This window comes from Chaetura pelagica, unplaced genomic scaffold (genome assembly GCF_000747805.2).
Source record: "Chaetura pelagica isolate M959 unplaced genomic scaffold, ChaPel_1.0 scaffold7, whole genome shotgun sequence".
In the NCBI taxonomy this organism is placed as follows: Eukaryota; Metazoa; Chordata; class Aves; order Apodiformes; family Apodidae; genus Chaetura; species Chaetura pelagica.
Genome location: NW_009953920.1, coordinates 1,671,493 through 1,690,231, shown reverse-complemented (window position 1 = coordinate 1,690,231; position 18,739 = coordinate 1,671,493). Strand labels below are relative to the sequence as shown.

General features: G+C 43.5%; 1 protein-coding gene across 2 annotated transcripts in view; it reads left to right on the top strand.

Moving 5' to 3' along the window:
- GLI3 (GLI family zinc finger 3) overlaps window positions 1-18,739 on the top strand; it is a 195,044-nt gene that overhangs the window by 81,578 nt on the left and 94,727 nt on the right. The window lies entirely within an intron of this gene.

Sequence of the window (18,739 nt, the reverse complement as noted above, 5' to 3'; positions counted from 1 at the left end):
AGCAACTCCAGATGCCATGGCTGAAGCAGCGTGGCAGGACTTAATTGTGCAGTTCAACATGCCAGTGCCTGGGGGTTTGGGTCTGAAGCTGTCAAATGAAAAACTGTGTACTGAATTGTCCCTGTAGTGATTCTCAGCTGCTTTGGGAATGTGGGTTTTGGATCATGTCCAAAGTCTTAAAAAAATTTTTTTTTTTCCCTCTTTTCCATGGTGGGGTTAACACTATATGAAGAGGCACTGGGATATTAGAGAGCATTGTCTGGAAAAGCTCTTCCCAGCAGACACCTCTATATTTTATTTGACGGGCTGGAAACTCCCTGGCCTGCTTCAGCAGCTTTCAGTTTGCTAAAGGCTGGTAAGGTATGAGCCTCTTTAGAAGAGTGAATGTGTCTGTGTATGTTTAAGGGTGCCTAGCACAGCCGTGCCTCACCCGAGGTGCTGGCTCTGCTCACTGCTGCCCTGTGAACATAATTAGAGCATTAGTTTAGCATCCTGCTGGCCACAGCTGTGCTTGTTCCCTCTTACCCTTGGGCCAGGGGGATTAGCACAGAGCCTGCCGAGTCCATTGCAGCTGGAGGTGTGACTGGTGTTGGTGCTTGTGCCTGCTGGTGTCCCACCAGCTGAAGTGCTGTTGCTGAGCATAGTGGGCACCATGCAGGCTACCCTGGCTCCAGGCTCATTGACTGAATAAGTAGGCTAGGATGGTAGCTGTGATGCCAGGGTTTATATTACCACAGCTCTGCTGTTGCTGGAACCTTGGGAACAAGACTGGGTGGATATATAGTGCAAGCATGGCTTTGTTAGTGGGGGTCAGCAGGTCCAGGCTTCTTGACCTACTCAGCTGTCCATGTTGTGCTAGCAGTGGCAAGGGGCTGTGGTGAAGGAATGGGAGAGGAGAGTTGCCTGGCCTCTTTCTGTGGCTGCAGGGGGTAGTCCCTGAGACAGCTTAGCTCTCTTTCCTGTTTCTGGGCTGTGGGAGTGTACAAGGTCATTGCATGGCTCATGGGAGATGGACCTCCCAGTTCTCAGAAGAGCTTTGCTGTTCTCTGGTATCTGCATGTGCTGGTGACATCTCTTGCATGCAGACGAAGCCTCAGCAACTGCTCCTTACGTGTACCAGATGTTCCTGGTCATGGTAGTAATGCTTTCCTTAAAGAACTGAATATACAACACAGCACTCAATGAGACTGCTTTGGGTTGGTAAATTCCCTCTTCTTGCTTTGCCTTTGTCAGACTCCAAAAAAATTGTTACTTTCAGAGTCTGCTGCAGGATTTGCTGGGTTTGTGTCAGTGGGGTAAGTGAACTGGATTCTCAGTCAGACTTCCTTCAGTCTTACTGTGCATACAGCTGGCCAGCAGTGCAAATCAGGAGTTATGCATGTCCCCTTAATATAGCTCTCATTTCAGCATGGTCTACATGCTCCTCCTTGCCCAGCAGCACAGCACCAGGGAACAAGGAGTTTCCCTCTGCTGGAGGCACACAGCACACAGAGAAAGCCAAGGATTTCTCTCTGCTGAGCTCACGTGTGCAGAAGAAACACCATCTGCCCATGAGCCAAGAGCTTCAGTTAAGAACCAACTTAATTGGGAATTACTTAGAGGGTTTGCTGCCCCCCTGACCCCCACCCCATCATGTGCAACTCTGGAAGGGGGGGAAGGAGGGAGCATGAGGCTTTTGTTTTCTCTCTGAGCCAGTGTCTGAAAAGAATACTCTCCCTTGATTTTTTTTTTTTTTTTTTCCAAAAAAGAAAATTCTGTGCCAATTCTGTAATTGGATATAAATAGGAATGAATGTCAGAAGCATAGGCAGCCATAGGGAGTTTTTAATTTGGAAACTGCTTTCCCACATACACCTGGCATGATGGGTCAGCCCCGTGAGTCACCTATGAGGGCCTGCCTGGTGCTCAAGTGTTGACTTTCAGCTCTGTTGACTCCTGGTTGTTGCTGCCTCACTTTGACCTCCCCAAGATGTTTCAGGTGAGAGGGGAGAAAAACCATGTACCTCTTGTGCTGAGGATTTACATGCCATGTCTGCCTGGAATGGACCTTATAGCCTGGGTGCTTTAAGAAGTAGCTCCTTAGGTTTGTACTGGAACAGACCAGCTTTCTGTGTGAAGGAGAAGTTAGTATTTGCTAGTCCTTTTGCAACATCTGGTGATCTCAGCTTCTACCATATCTCATCATGACATTATTCACTGTCTCCCAGTTTAAGGTTTATTGTTGGTGATAGTCTCTGTTGTTGATTCCCTCCAAGTTCTATCCATGGTGTACTAAAGCATCTGCAGGCCTATGAAAAACAGCTTTCCAGCTCCTACCAGCTTTGACCATTTGGGGCTGCTCAGCAAGTTTGGCAGATCCATTTTGATGAACTGAAGAAAATGCTAAATACACTTGTATACTTTATAGCCTTGATCATGTTTGCACTTGAGAAAGGGACAAACCCCTCTTATTTGCTCTTCATCTGCTCTGAAGGGCAGCTTGTGCCACCATTATTGTAAACATCAGTGAAGTGTTGCCATCTCATTTTGACTAATGAGAATATGTCACCAGGAGCACAGGCTATTGTTGACACCGCTTGTTCACATTCCTCTATCAAGAAGGCTGCTGAACTCAAGCATGATTGAGAGTCTCTCAAGGATGACCCTAGGCTTGTGCATCAAGTGAGAGGTCATTTTTTCCAGAGAGATGTCACCCCAAGTTAAATACTTGGAAAAGACAAACCGTGCTGATCTCTCTTGGAGCTAAAACAGAGACCTGGATTTCTTCAGTGAATGCTTGTGATGTGTTTCGCTCTTTAAAGTGCAGTCATAAGATGCTTACATGAATTGTTCTCCTCAGCTTGTTTGAGGTTTTTATTGCTGCAGTATGGGTAGATGAAATAAAACTTAATTACAGACTGCTCAAGTAAAGAAAAGAGTGGAAATAACACTTGAAAAGAAAGAAGATGATGCTTTTCCGGCGTTCCTAGGACTCTTCTCTGTGTGGAGGTCAGAGAGTGGGAGGTTTCCTTACCTCCAAACTGACTCTTCCATGGAGCTTACCTGTTTGTGGAAAGAGGGCGTAACTGGATTGGAAGGAAAGCTGTAATCTGTTGGCTGATGCCTGAGATGGAGCTTAGGTTAATTCTGGCACCTTGAACGACCAACCTAACAAAACCATGTGCAGGTAGGCATAGCTTCTTGCAGAAGCTGAGTGAGATCACTCCGAGAAATAAAATTTAGGGCAGGTTGGTGCATCTCCTTGATTCAAGTGATCGAACAGAATGTAGAACTGAGACTTCAACATGAAAGCTATTATTATTTTGCTATTGATAATACAAGAAATAAATACATGCAATAAGGCAATAGACATTGTTGTTTGTTAAGTCTTGTATTTCTTACACTTATTCCTACCAAAGAAGCCTTAAGGAGAGTGGCCAGGCAAATTTCAGCTGGTAGCTGAATGTGCTAGGGGACAAAAATCTGCAACAGAGGACTCACTGGAATGTTGTAAAAAACTTACTCAGAAGGGGTTGGGTCTGTTTCAAGTTGAGAATTGGGGAATGGCATTGTAAAAACATAGTTTTCCCCCTTTTTGTAATAGAAAAGCCTCAGGCCATAAAGTTCTTGAAAGATATTGAATTTTAAAAAGTTTTTTTTTAACTCTTCTGAATGGATCAGAGGTGCTTGAAAAAAATCATATTGTTTGTACCTAACCCACAAGAGCAGCAGGGTTTAGAGTCCTATTTTTAGTGTCAGTAAGTCAACCAGCTTGGTATGCTGGGAAATCCCCAACTCCTGCCACCTAAAGGTTAATATTATCAGCTCTCTAAGAATTGGTTTAGAAGATATTTTAGTTCCATTAGCTCAGCTTGTGTTATCAGTTGCAATAATAATAGTAAATTTATTGCTTGTATTATCAAAGCCCCTCAAATAGCTGGATAAGACTTATTTTCTCTAGTTCATGCTGAAACTTAGGGTTTTTTATTTCCACTTTAAACCTAAATTCAGCCTTTCTACTAAAATGCTCAGAAAGAGTCTTTCTACCTCACATCTTTTAGTGAACAATCCTCATAAATGCAGATTACAGTCTTAAAGCAGAATGTAGAATAATCCTTAACTCTTAACAGAGAGGGCAAAAAAATCCCCTTTGTACAGGAGGCATCTATGGGTAAAAAAATATTCATATGTGATGTGCAACTCTGGTATGAAGCAAAACCTGTGCAAGCAGCTTTAAAGATAGGTCAAAATTAAAACCCACGGATTTTAATGCCATCAGATACCATTTGTAACACAAGATGTATTGTCCTGCCATCCCCAGGTATTTAGGTGTTCAAAATCATAACCCTCTGTATGTGAGCATGCAAAACACTTACGTACATACTGAAAGATCCTGTGCCTACACACCTGCTCATGTGTGGTTTTGTTGGATCTTTTGATTTGCTTATAGGTTGCAAAACCTGGGGAGTTTATTTTCCAGCTTGTCCTTGCAACTGTAAAAGCTGGAATCATGGGGGTTTTCGGTTTTGCTTTTTTAAAGGGAAGCTGAGATTCTTACTCAGTGACATGGCTGAAAAGACTGGAACTTTAAAAAGAAAACAAACAAACAATGACCTCCAACAAACCCACACATTAAGGAAAAATAAGACTCATGATAAAATCACAACAGCTGGCTGACTCCACTGACTCCACTGAAATAAATGATAAAACAATCATTGACTTAGTGGGACTTAGTTTCACCCTGAGATGAAAATAACTGAAAATTTTCTTTTGAGTCACTGCAAGGTTGAAGTTATGGTTGGTGAGGTGTCATAACCTTCATGTCCATACTTGAAAATACTTGATCCCCCCTAAGAGAAATGTTATCTGTTCCTCTCCTCTTTATGTGATAGTTGGAGTAACTTCAGCACTCACAGCTTGTGAACCTTCACCCTACCAGGTGCAATCAGTCCTTAATTATGAACTTTCTGAAGTACTTTTAGCTTTTTGGTTGTTTCTTTTTGCCTGAGAATGGATTTAAGAGTGTATGAATAGTTGATAATGTATTTTTAAGGGTCATACTAAGCTTCTGGGTATGCCATGGTTCTGTACTGTATGACTGATGCCAAGAAATGCTGTCTTGATAGCTTGCTGTGATTTCTTAGGTGACAATGGTAGTGATGGATGTGGTGAGAGTACCCTTACTTGTAATGAACTGCCCCGTGTCCTTCCCCTCAAACATGCAAATTTTGCCAGTATTTTAAGTTGGCACAAAGCAGTAAGAACAGCAGGGAACGGCAGCAAGCCCTGCTTTGCTCTCTTGAGGTTGTATTCCCTACTGGGTGGTGAATGTCCCCAGGAGCCTCATGGGGATGCAGAGGGGAGAGGGCAGGGAAAAGGAGCCTTCTAGCACTAGCTATCTTCCATGGTCTATTCTCTCCATGTCCAGTTGTCTTTTTTTCTTCCTCCTCTGTTTGTAGTTGTTTCTGGGATTTGAGAATATGTCATGCCTTCTTGAGGCATTCAAATAGCTATGTGCATTTTGTCCAGAAAGAAGCAGCTTAGTGATCTCTGTGGTGATTTGTTGGCTATGCAGCTTTCTCCCCCTATTCTACAACTTTCTGCTGTGCCAGTTTAACGACTCGGTTAAATAACGACAGAGGTGCAGTAACCTTTCCATTGCTAAGGGTAAAACTCGCTTCCTGTTGTGGATGGAGCCAGATACACCAAAGCAGCCTACCAAGGGCAGCACTGCTTTTCCAGTTTAACAGGTTTACCTGATGTTACTGGATTGCTACCGACTTTATAATCGTTCCATAACCCTCCCGGGGCTGGCAGCAAACGTTTTGGTTTTTCTTCCCTTTTGCCTGTGCAGCGGTAGTGATAGCCATCGGGGCCCTCAGCCCTGCAGATAATCTCTTCAGGATTATCATTTACTTACAAACAGACGTGTGAAGTATTTGTGAGAAGGCTTTTGAAGTGGCATGGCAGGCGGATGCTGCCCGGAGCTGCAGAGCAGGCGGTGTTGACACAGGGGCAGAGGATTTCTCTGCCCGGCGTGGTTCTCCTCAAGTGCTCGTATTCTGCGGCCACGCTGTTTGCCTTTCTAATGAAGTGAACTGTTTGTTTGAAATATGTGGTAGAAGGTATTTAAACAGAGACTAAAGTAAACTTTCGGACTGTTCAAATAAGCCATGCGTATCTGGTTTGTGAAGCGAAGGAAAACAATTTGGCTGCAGCTCACCTCTGGGAAGGGCAGTTAGGAGCTGTTTGAATAACAAACCGGGCTGCGCCGGATTTTGCTGCAGCCTCTTGCGGGGCCTTTGGTGGTGGCTGCTGCTCATGGAGGCATTCCTTGGGATGCTGCCTCGATGGAGAGCTCAAAATTGCTGTCGTTCTTGAAAAAGAGGATTTATTCATTAGCTGTGAAAACTCGGGTACATTCATACTTGATTAAAACCATCCCAATTAGACAATGGACTGTTGAGAGCCAACATATGCTATTGCCTTTATAACGTCATTAGTAAGCCAGAGTCCCCACTTTGAAATAAGATCATGCCCTAGTGCGCAGACATCTGTTTCTGCCTAGCCAGATGGAGGTCAGCAACGTAACCGAAACTGCTAATCCTCATTGTGGAGAGGGGAACAGGAATCTGAGGAAGGTAGTAACAAATGGACTTGGATCCTACTCCTGGCAAGGCATGACGTATCGATGGCTGATACAATGCTTGGAACATGAACTGCAGAGCTCTGGTAATAAGTTTCTGCCTAACCGCAAGCAGAAGTTCAGAGAGTGAAGGAGGGGTGGGAGAAGTGATACTCTTTGTGGTTATGGCATTACAATTCATCTTGGAGAACCTCACTGCTGTTCCCAGCTCCACCACGGTTGTGCTTCATGGGAGCGTTAGTCAGCTGTGGCACAGTGTTTCTCAACAATGACTGGCAAAACAGGGATCTTGATGGCGGGGAGCTCTTTTCACCCCCTTCCATAGCCCCAAACAATTAAAATCAGTCATGTGGGGAGTTCAGGAGCAGAGGTTTCCAGCCTTGTCCAATAGAGACCGTATGTTTCCATCCATCATTTATATTTTTTGGTGAGGAAGAAAGTGCCAAGTTGGTTGGGACTACAATGCTTCATCCTCTCGCATTGTCTCCCTGCACATTCTCCTTAGCAGCAAGGGGAGTCACGACACTTCAGACTCCTTTGGTTCAGTATAGAGATTAAAACAAACAAAAAGTCCTTATATTCCTGGAGAGCAATAAATATGCTAGAATTTCAATAGGATCCAAACAAGCGACAATAGTAGCATGAAGAGCTGGCAATTCCTTTGATGTTATTGACCAGAAAAGGGCTGCTGTCGTCTCTGTCATGAACATTTAAACTTTTGACCTCCAACCTTTGTGTCAAATGGCTTTTTCCATATGGAGTGTTACTATACCTCTCCGAGTGCCACTTCATTTAGTAGAGCATCAAAAACTTCACTGGCGGGAAACTGATGCTTAATGCATTTTAAAAGTTCCAAGATTGCCAGAGGGTAGGACTGAGGAGAGCTGTCCCCTCATCTGTTGCTGAAGGGTAAATGAAGTCCCCTGCAAAGTCCCTCATTTTCCTATAGCCAGATTGCGTCTGAACTCTGCACAAAAATACAGAGGGAGAATTGTGTCTTAGTGGGCAGGGGACAGACATCTGAAGTGTCCTGGTTTGAGCCAGGATGAAGCTTCATCCTGGCTCAAACCAGGACATGAAGTTAGTTTTATTATCACCATGTGCTTGAACTTAGCTGTAGGCCAGAGCCCTTTTTTGTGCAATGTGTTGTGCAAACACACAACTGAAAGATGGGCTTTGGCACAGCGTTTCTCAACAATGGCTTAGTAAGTCTTCATGCTTGTGGTGCAGAGCTGGGCACGGGCTGAAGTCCCACAGCTCAGACACGGCTCTTGGTGATGTCCTGGCTGAGTGTCATGGGAAGGGGTTTGCAGCCATCCTGGCCTTGGGGAGCATGCCAGGAGTACACAGAGCATGAGGGACCATGCTGGCCCACGCCACAGGTCCGTCTAGCCTTGTATCCTTTCCAAGCAGTGACCAAAAGCAGATCCTCAGGGGTTCATGTAAGAACACGATTCCTCTTCTTTTGCCTCCAAGCACTCTCCCAACTTCCAGAAATTTGCAGTCCAAGAATTTCCTGGTCCATAAGTGGTTTCTACACATTTGGACCCTTACTGCATTTCTCTTCTATGACTTTCCCCTTGAGACTCCCATTTAAACCTCCTGTGTCTGTAGCCTCCTGTGGCAGTTGGCAGGGAATGTGGCAGGGAATGGTGATCTCTGTGCTTCATACTCATTTGGCCATCTTCCCCTTCTTCTGGGTCCTGCTGTCTCCTCATAGTACCCTTGGCTTCCTCTCTTGAGTGGAAGTAGTCCCCTCTTCAGTGCCACCTGACCCACCTGGGGGTGCAGAAGAATGGTCCTTTCCCACTTCTGTCATATTTGTGGGCTTGCACACCACCTAATTTTACATTTTCTCCCATCTTATCCCTTCAGCACCGAGCTGAAAAACGTAGCTGTGCAGAGGCAGGTAGTGTAAATTTCTGGTCTGCCTGTTCTGGAGGCTGGAGAAGGCAATGTTGTTGTAATTTTCTGTGGTAATGCCAAAAGCTCAGACAGAGACTGGGGCCCTGTTGCAGTAAGCACTGTAGACAGGTGATGTAAAGGTGGAAACTGCCCTGAAGAGTTTGATTTTGTTATGTTGCTGTGCAGAACTATCTTTCCTGATGCCATGGACTGCTTTGCTTACTACTGCAATTGTACTTTTCTGCCTGTTCATGTCTCAGTTCTTTCATTTTTTCCTTTTCTGTCATTAATGGGAGTGTTTTTCCTTCCTGGAGAGGCTGGACCTGTCCACGCACTCTGTGACACTCAAGTCCTAGCGGCCAAGCTTGTGCAGGTGTGCACAGTGTGCACAGGAGAGCTCAGGAGATGCTGGAGCTGGTTCTACAGCCAGGTGTCCTTTGCAGTCATGTGCCCCTACTTGGTAGCTCTGATCTGACCAGGTGTGGCATCTGGCTTTGAAACATCAAACTTGTAACTTGGTGCTGTCCCTACTTGGGACATGAGCGTTAAATGAGCTGAGGATGCAGGCTGTTTTTTTTGGTTTGTGCTTCAAAACAAGCGCACTCAGACATATGTGCCTTTTATCCCATTTCTCATTGGTGGTGTTACCTGTAAGTGGGTGATGTAGAGGTTTGTCCGCTTTGGCAACCAGCACTTAGTTCTCAAAGCAAGAGAAGTGTAGGCCAGATGCTGGTACTGTGTCTGCAGAGAACAGTGGGGATGAAGGTGAAGGTGTTGAAAGGACTTTGTGGGGAGCTTCCCGTACACCGTAGAGGGAAAAGCCCTTTGGTGAGGAAGAAGAAATGGAGGGGATCCTAACAATAGTCCTAAAACCCCAACGAAAGGCATGGTTATATCTAAAGCTGATACTCTCTCCCTCCGAGTATTAGGAAACAAGGAAATTGTTTGTAAAGGAAAACCAGCTTAAAAAAATATAATGAGCAAAATCTAAGAGAGATTTATGAAGAATGAGCAGTTTCAGGCAATGGAACCACTCTTCTTAAGGCATGTAAGAAATAAGGTGTAGTGGATAAAATACTGTTATTCTACCTCTGTGTTAGGACTTCTCACTTAAGAAGGTCAGCATAGTCTCAAGGGTATCTCTATGCTAACAGTGACTAGACTAAGGCACAGGGAAGTGATGTAATTTGACTGTGGCCCTCTTCCTTAAAAATACTTGCCTCAGAGTTTGACTTAAAAAAACTAATTCAGATTGACTGGAATATCGACAATATGACATTCTCAAAAATAGGCTGAATGAACACTTAGAATAAATGTCAATACTGCAAGTAAAGGGAACTTGCTGTACTTTCCATCTTCAGTAATGATCTGAAACAAAAGAAGTACCCAGAATAAAAATGAAACTTAGGGGAGAAACTCTCTTAAGAAGCTGAGGGAGGATGAGGGAACATGGAGGAAGAAATCAGCTTAAATTCAAGTATTTGGAAATGTCAAGAAGCAAGAACCAAGCCAGGTTGTGTTGGCTTTACTTGACTTCACAAGTGCCCATTTTACCAGTAGTCCTCTGGAAATGGTAGGGCATGTCACTGCCATATGAAAAAGGCATTGTCCCATAATGGGAAGATGAAAGATAATCGTATTTGGGACTGTGTATAAGAAACACAAACCCCTGCTGGAAAGAGAAAGATGCAAAAATAGATATTTTGTATTACAAATTTTCCTAAATAGTGTCATGTCAGCCTGCATGAAAACCTGATGCCCAGGAGTGACGACTGTGTGTCTCTCCCAAGCTGGAAGAAACCCAGAGAGCAAAAACAAGTGACTTGTGATTTAGAATATGGACATAGAGATGAAAGGATGCAGTAAATGTATATTATTGAAGGGCCGACAGCCACATGTGATCACTGTCTGCTCATCTGTAAGATCTTGAAGAGTGTAAACACCCCAGAAGGAGAGTAATTGCTAAGGATAGTACAGAGAGAAGCTAAATAATTATATTTGGATTCAATTTTTAAAAAATCAGGTTTAACAGCAGGGAAAAAGAAATCTCTGAGTGTTCATCTGATTGTGCATCCCATAGAATCTGAACTGTTTTAATATCTAAAAATAGACATAATTGATCTAATTATATTTTCCCCTCTCTAATTCCTATCATGCCATAAATTACTCATCAAAGCTGCTAAGTAAAACCTATTTTCAAGTCTTTCACCCTGTGGTCTGGACCTTCAGCTGCTGGAAATGTATTTAGCTACCGTGATTTAAGTGTGCTATATTGACACCCAACTGTTTGAGGTTTGGCTTTTCAGATAGCTTTTAAACTTGATTCTGGTACAGAGACGAGCACACAAGTCTCCAAAGCGTCGTTTAAACAAAGTTTGCAGACTGACTCATGCCGTTACTTTATAAACTTCTAAGAATGTCACCAAAGCTTGTTGAATTGCCCAACTTGGCTTTATTTGTTCCCACATCAAATCAGCAGCAATACAAGGATATTTCTAGATTATTTTGTTTCTAGTTTCTAGCTTTCTGTTCCTTCTCGTTAGCCACATGTACCTTTGCACCTTACAGATAATTGTTATTGCTGAGTTAATGCTTGGGGCTGATAGCAGGGCATTCAAATGCTTTCCTTGAGCTGTGTTGAGCTGTTGGGAATGACCAAGCTGTTGTGTATGACCAAGCTTTTGTGTGGCAGCTCCTTGTTCCCTCTGGTCAGGAAGCTCACATAAACTTCTGCTTAGGAGTAGTTTGGAATTGTGAGTCTTGCTCTGAGTTTTGTCCTCTAGTTCTCGCCAGTGTGGTTCAGGATTTTTTTATTTTATAATCTTTTAATTTCTTCAGTTTCTACTTCTAGCTCACCTTCAACCACTGGAATCTGCTGTGTGTTACAGAAATGGGTATGCACACCTACATAGGTACAAATTATTTCTGTACATATTGTGCAGATGCATCCAGTTACTTGCTGCTTGTAGAGAAGGAAATGCTGAGGATGTGATCCTTCATACCCATGTGTAACCAAAGGTGGGAAGCATTCCAGAGCAGCTGGTTGAAACCACTTGTCTGGGGGTTTTGAGAGCTTGTTTTTTTTTCCATTCCATAATTCCTGAGGGGGAATTTTTAAGCGGTGGAGGATGTACTGATGTGTGGTGGCATGAGCAGTTGGAGGGAGCAAAACACCAAGCATGTTGCAAGGCAGAAGCTGAATTACTTTTTCGCTGCAGAGTCCGTCGGAGGTAACGGAGGGAGGGATTTCTTTTGTCAGCTTCCTGGCGGAGGACAATTTATCATTTTCTTGCAGAGACCACATTATTAAGTTTGTTAAGAAATGCTGCGTAGGATCCAGAGGTTATGGAAAAAGATGAGCTGTGCCATACCAAGAGCCAGCTGTGTTAGATGAAACAATTTTCCTCCTAAGTATCATGGTGATGAGACTAAAGTGTCTTGTCATCATCTTTTCTTGAGGGTATGGGCCAATATACAGGTGCTGGCTATATGCCACTGTCGCTCATGTTCATAAAGGTTTGTAAGGTTGCTTACAGGATGAAGCAGCCAGTGTTGTTTGGGTGGAAGGGTATTCCTGGTGCATTTCCACCAATCTGCTGTTTCACAGAATCACAGAACGTTAGGGGTTGAAAGGGACCTCCAAGATCACAGAATGTTAGGGGTTGAAAGGGACCTCCAACACCATTGAGTCCAACCCCCCTGGCAGAGCAGGACCAAAAACTAGGGCACATCACTCAGAAAGGCATCCAGACAGCTCTTGAAAGTCTCAAGAGGAAGAGACTGCTGTGCTGTCCAGTGTCTTGGCTTTCGTTGTCTGAAAATGTATGTGCTGGGGAGACCTGTGGGATGGCAGTGCTGTGCCCACCCCACTCATGTGGACAAGATCATGACTACATGATCAGGACAGCACAAGGATTCCTTCCTTCACTTACCAGTGTGTCTGTCACAGTAGAAACAGTCAGTTGTAAGTCACTGGGCTGAATCACAAATTATGTTTGTAAAGAATCTGAGACTCTTCAGTCCAATTGCATGCTTTGTACATGCAACGTATTTATTATCCTGTAAAGTCTGTCTCTTACTACTTTTTCTTTTTTTTTTTATGGGCAAATGGCCAGGAGCACTGGAGTCAGTTGAATAGACTCAAGGAAGTTTAGTTAGTATTCCAGAAGGCAGTCCTGCTCCTCAGACAAGCAGAGTTGCAGTGACTAGGAGGAATAATAATGTGTTCAAACTGAAATCAGTCCAGCAGTTATTTAGCCAATACCTGCAACTTTTCTTCCAGTACACCAATAACTGCTCCTCCTTCATTTGTTTGGCATGATGGTTGTTGTGGAACTACTGAAAGCAATAAAACATGTTCCCACACGGTATCTAAGTTTACAAACTAAAAAAGTCGTAAAATGGATGGCAGGGATCTGAGATGTCCCAAAATCTTAATTTCTGGTTTTGCTAAGGTAGAAATTATTTTTCAGGCATAACAAGAGGCACGGGGCTGTAACTGCTGTAGCTCGTGAGGTTTGGCCTGAACTCCTGTGGTTTATTTTTAAGATCTGTGAATAGGTTGTGCAAGCACAAATAGAGGGTAGTAAGGGGAAGTCTGATCATCATTAATACACATAAACACATGGAAAGGATGTGATCCAATTTAAAATAGTGTTTTTCTCTGCTAGTGTTATATCTATGGTATGTTACAACAATTAACATTTAGCCTTAGTGAAATGGAGAAGACTTACCAATTAAAACTTCTTTTTCTCACTCTTCCTCTGTCATTTTTTTTTTGCTTTATCCATTTATTTGCTTTTTTTTTTCCAGTTTTGCGATGTTTTTTTTTTTTTACTGAAAATCTCCTTCTCTGTGGATGCAGAGCGTGAGTAGTTTTGTCCATGTCAACATGATAGTTGCCACATTAGAAGCGTGTGCACACACAGGCACTTGCACACTGAAAAGCCTCCTGAGATAACTGGCTGCAGCACATCTGTGGATAAGCCTGCAAATAAGCAGTGCTTCAGATGGCAACCAGCCACGCTGAAGCAGCGACCTCAGTCACCATAGGGAGACTCTTTAAAGTGCATGAAGTTAAGTGCATGCATTAATGTGTGGCTGTGGTTCAGCCATTTTTCTTCCTGATTAAAGCCTCTGTATAAGCATACATAGAGAACATAACTCACCTCTTTTTCAAAGAGAACTAAAAAACCCCCCAAAGACAACATGTGCTCTTACTGAGCCCTAATGCAATCTGTAATTAAACAGAAATCCAAAATAGGATGTTTGCTTGGCAAAAAAAATACCTAGTTCTTGCCATAAAACCTGGCAATACCATTACGTTCAGATCAGTTGAAGTGAACATACGTGAAGAAACAGTGGTGCCCTTAGGGACTCTGCAAACCTGAATATTAGAAAAATCCCATCTGGTGATCAGCTTATGAACTGAAGGAAGTGTAGAAATCTGTTGGCAAACTCTTCAAAACAGTTCTGCATATTGAAAAGACATTAGGGAGGAGGCTATATTTTGCCTTATAATTATTTCTGTTGCATCTGGTGTGAAAGCTCAGTACCACCAAGTTCAGCATTGAGACCATAACGAATTTAAGTGGAACAGGTTTCACCTCCAGTGAGGTATATCTGTGGTGGAATTTTGCACCTGGCTCAGTTTTGACATTTAATTTGGTGAGCTGATTGTCCTGAGGACAAATCTGCTAAAACATACCAAGGGCTTCCTATGTTGGACCTGAGTCCTGTGTTTTCTTGTCCCTCATCTCACAACACAAGTTCAGGCATCAGGGCCACAATGGGCACGTTCAAGCCAATGCAGGCATTTTCTACACTAGCAAAGGCTTTCTTTGACATGCTGAAAAATGCAGCCTGTCATTTCAGCATCCATCTTCCTCAGGGGTTTGGCAGAAATCACAAGGTGCTTGAGTAAGTTGGTTAGCTGAGGGCAAAGTGTTTTACCGGCCTTATCACCGCAGCCAAACTTTCCAAATGTAGTGATCCCCTAACTGAGCAAGGCTTTTTTGAGAGACTGCAGTCTACTGAAAAGTCGTCCTTGACTTCAGTGAGCTTTGGAACAGTCAGACCTCTTTGCTATTGTCTTAAGGCGCTGCACAGCACCTTTGAGCCATCTAGCATTGTCTACTTCCCACCAAATCTTGCAGAGAATGGCTGCTGCCTGCTACATCTCATCTGACTTCAGGTTTGCTGTTCAGCCGCAAGGCCCTGTGATTTATCCCAGTGTCTTTCCCTTGATGCTGCAGCAGCAGAGCCCTAGGTTGCAGATTTTCAAAGAAGAAGTGTAGGAATCCTCTTTTTTCCTGTATCGGAGTGATTGTAATTTGAGAGATGATACTATTCACTTTCTTTAGGAAGGCATGAAAGATTCTTGAAGAAGAAATAAAAAGATGCATTTTGCACAACAAAAGTCAGCATAAATTGACATATTTTCCAGAAAATCTCACAGTGCTGAAATTGATGAGTTTGTAGCAATTCAGGTACTTGTATCTCCCATTTTGTTTTGAGGAGACCCTGTTAGCTATGAGGGACACAGGAGAGCATCCAAAGGAGGCATACAGTACTAAGCAGCAGAGAATTCAGAAGACAACAGTTACCAAGTTCAGCAGTGCATGAGAATATGTTTAGGTGTATTTCCAGTGCCTTGGCATGTCCTTACAAGTTCTTGAAAATAATGAAATTTAAGCACAGAATCAGATACTTCTGATGAATTGCAGCTGAGGGCTCCAAATACACAGGCAGCATCTGTCCATCTCAACTCCTTTACTGTACACTTGAATTGGGAAGTCTCTGCAAGGATGTAATGGAAGGATTGGTCCAGGAATTCACAGTTCCCTTTGGATGTCCGTAAGAAAATTACTTGGCATGTGCTGTGGTAGTTTGCATCTCAGCCAGAATGTTTAAGTTGCAAATGGTAATAAATAATTTCCCTAGCAGAACAGCAAGTTAGATCTTGTTGATTTCTTTTGGTGAGAGGAGTTATTCTTTGCTAAAGGTAAGAGCTTTGTTCCTCACACTTTACATAGAAATGTGAAAATGTCATTATTACCAGACAGGTATCCTGTCTTTTCTACTAAGTTGACCCCAAGTTTTCTAGATAGGCAGAGCATCCCTCACAGACAGCCAGGAGCTGGGTAGGTCCAGATTCAATTCTAGCCTGTGAGTCTCGTCTCACTCATTCTTTACTCAGCTACAGCATAAATAATAGTGGCAGAATGTGCCTGCAACATTCTGATGGTGCCTTTAATGAAACAGTTACTGGGTGGGATATGAAGAAGCAACGCGGATCTCTTTACAGCCTGAGTTACTGCTTTGCAGACTTCTTACTATGTATTTCCATATAAATACATGTCAACCGATTACATTTTTATGGCATTTCAAGTGAAGCTCTGGATGATGGGTGCCTTGGCAGGTCTCTGGTTTAAGAATCATTCCATATAAATATTCAATGCTTTTCAAAGTTGTGTGGTTTTGGACCCCCAAGCACGTAGAATTTACTGCCTACCTCTGTACTGAGGGCTTACCCAAACACAGCAGAATTTGAATTCCCTACGTAAAATTGACTCCACTAGTTTTGCACATTATTCTCCCTGTCTCCCATTTAGCATGTTAGTCTGCTGACAGTAGAGTACACAACACTTAGCAGCTGGTTTGTGGAACCATCAGTCAGGAAATTATATGATAAATAGGAGGTAGCCAGGTTTAGTGGCACTTTATTCTGCTTCAGCAGTTTTAGCCTGACTTTGGGAAAGTCATCATGTGGTTTTTCTTAAGGGTTGCAACAAGAGATGGCTACAGGGTAGTAACTTATTACACATACACTTGAGTTACGATGTTCACCAGCTGTATTGCTCATGTGTAAATAATAAACTGTGAGATGGATAATTATATTGGGTTTTGATATGCAGCTCTGCTCCAGTCGGTGCAGGGCTGATGGAGACAGCTCCCTGTACCCTGATGGAGTACGGCTGTTTCCCAGATGGAAACTGCAAACAAGATGCAACCAAGATATACAAAGGAACTTAATGTGAGAGGTCTCAAAAAGGTGTTCTTGGAGATTTATAGGTGTTAAATACTGCTTGTTGGTTCTCTACACTGCATAGGCCCTACAAAGAGGAGTACCCTTTTTTGGGTTGTTTAATATTCATTTTCCATTTCCCAGATAAGAGAAGATAGATTGTCACATTCAGGAGGGTAAAATGATGTTTTGCTACATAAATATTGGGACTGTTTTTAACGGGTAAGTTGTCAGTCTGGGTGAGGGTAGGGACACTGAGGAGTCTCAACATCCTGAATAGGCTTGCTTCTCTTGGCCAGGTGTTGCCTGTCCTGTCTGACAAGAATAAAGGTGACTACATCTCTGTGGTCTCTCCTGTGCTCCCCAGACTCAATCTTTGGAGACACATAGGGCATAGAAGGATGTTTCTGTGCATCTACGAGGGTGCAGCTTCCTTGTTCACTGAAAAAATGGTGGCAGATTCTATGGTAAAGTGCTAGACATCTGCTTTAAGACCTTCTCCCTTTAGCTTATGCTGCTGTAGCCAAATGCCAGTGAAGTAGGAAACAAGGCAGGAAGGGTACTAAAACACACTTCTCATGCCCATTTTCCTCTTCTCCACCTTGCTGGCTTTTGAGGAATGTGTTTAAGGAGGTGGTAGCAAGCACCCTCCACTTGGATGATGGCAGTTGTTCGCAGGGGTATCTGGTCATCTGTGACCCACCTTTACTCCTGCTGAAGCCCAGGAGTGCTCAGCGTAGGGAGTGAAGCTTGTAACAGATTGCATGCCAAGGTCCAGCTAGTGCAGCAGAACCAGAATTAAAGCTAACATGAGTTTGAGCTCCCAGTAGTAGTAAGCTACAACTATTTTGCATTTACGGTACCTAAATGCTGAGTCAGTAAATGACAGTAATGTGCTGTGGCTGGTCACATGCTGGTTGTGTTTCACAAAATGAAGCCATGAAACTGGACAGGCTGTGTCAGATGTTTCCAGATTTTCCTGAAATACTGTGAATATTTCATCAGAATGAAATGTGATTTCTCCTTCGTCCCCTCCATTTACTCCCTCAGGGCCGTGAGATTTGTTCCTCTAGTTCTTTCTCCTGCTTCTAAACATAGTAATAAACCAAACCAACTTGTGATAAAAACAAGGGGGGTGGGGGAGGAATCCCTTTTTTTTTTTTTAGCCATCTCTAGTTGGAGTGAGGGAACTGGTTTCACAGATAACATAATTTAAGAGGAGGATTACATTTTGCTGAATAGGAAAGGCAGGAAATTCAAAGAGAAGATACCTTAAAGATCAGCAAGCAAAAGCAGAGTAGGGTTAGTTTTACTGCCAGTGCACAATTAAAGTTTTCTTCCTTTCTAGAAGCATTTTAGTAAATCCATGACATGACCTAATATCCGTATGTCTCAGCTTTTAGTGTTGGGTAAACATATGACTTCATCCCAAGTGGTAATAGGGTAGTAATTGGGCAGGATCGATTTGTTCCATGCCACTGGAGATGCTCAGCATCTCGTTTTGAACATTTGGGAGGCAGCGACGAGCAACACGGGTGGACAATAACCTCCTTTCAGGCACACAAATCGCACTGGTGTGCTGGCACGGAGAGCTGTGGTGGGTGTGCATTTGGTCCTCCAAAGCTGGGAGGGAATCCTGCTGCAGAAGCAGTTGGAGAGCTGTGGGCCAGTGCTTGGCCCCTCAGGGCAGAGCCTGTGGGGGCAGTGGGGGCACATTCCCCTTTTTGTCAGCCTTGTAGCCCGGGCTCTCTGGAAACAGCAGGGAATGGCAGCCCTGGCAGCTGCAAAACCCCCTGTCCTGCAAAAGCCTTGGAGGAGTGGGGGAGCTTAATGCAGCCGTGGGTCCCAGGGTCCCCAGCCATGGGGACAAAGAAAGCACCCTTTCTTTTTAAGAGCTGTGTATGAAATGGGTCTCCCTGCCCACAGGCACAGTCCTCTGGATGCAGCCATCAGCATGAGGCAGTTAAGCATCTCCAGTACAGCCTTTCTCAACTGCATTTCTCTTTTAACTCTGTTGTCTGATTTACTCCAGATAGTAATTTCTCAGCCTGCTGCTTCAGTTTTGCTTTCCATGGTAGGATTTGGTGTACATTGTCAGAAGAGACGCTTTTCAAATTGTGTTGTGTTCTCTGCTTAGGCTTTTTGTCCTGGGATGTGGTTTTTTTTCTCATTTTAATAAAAAAT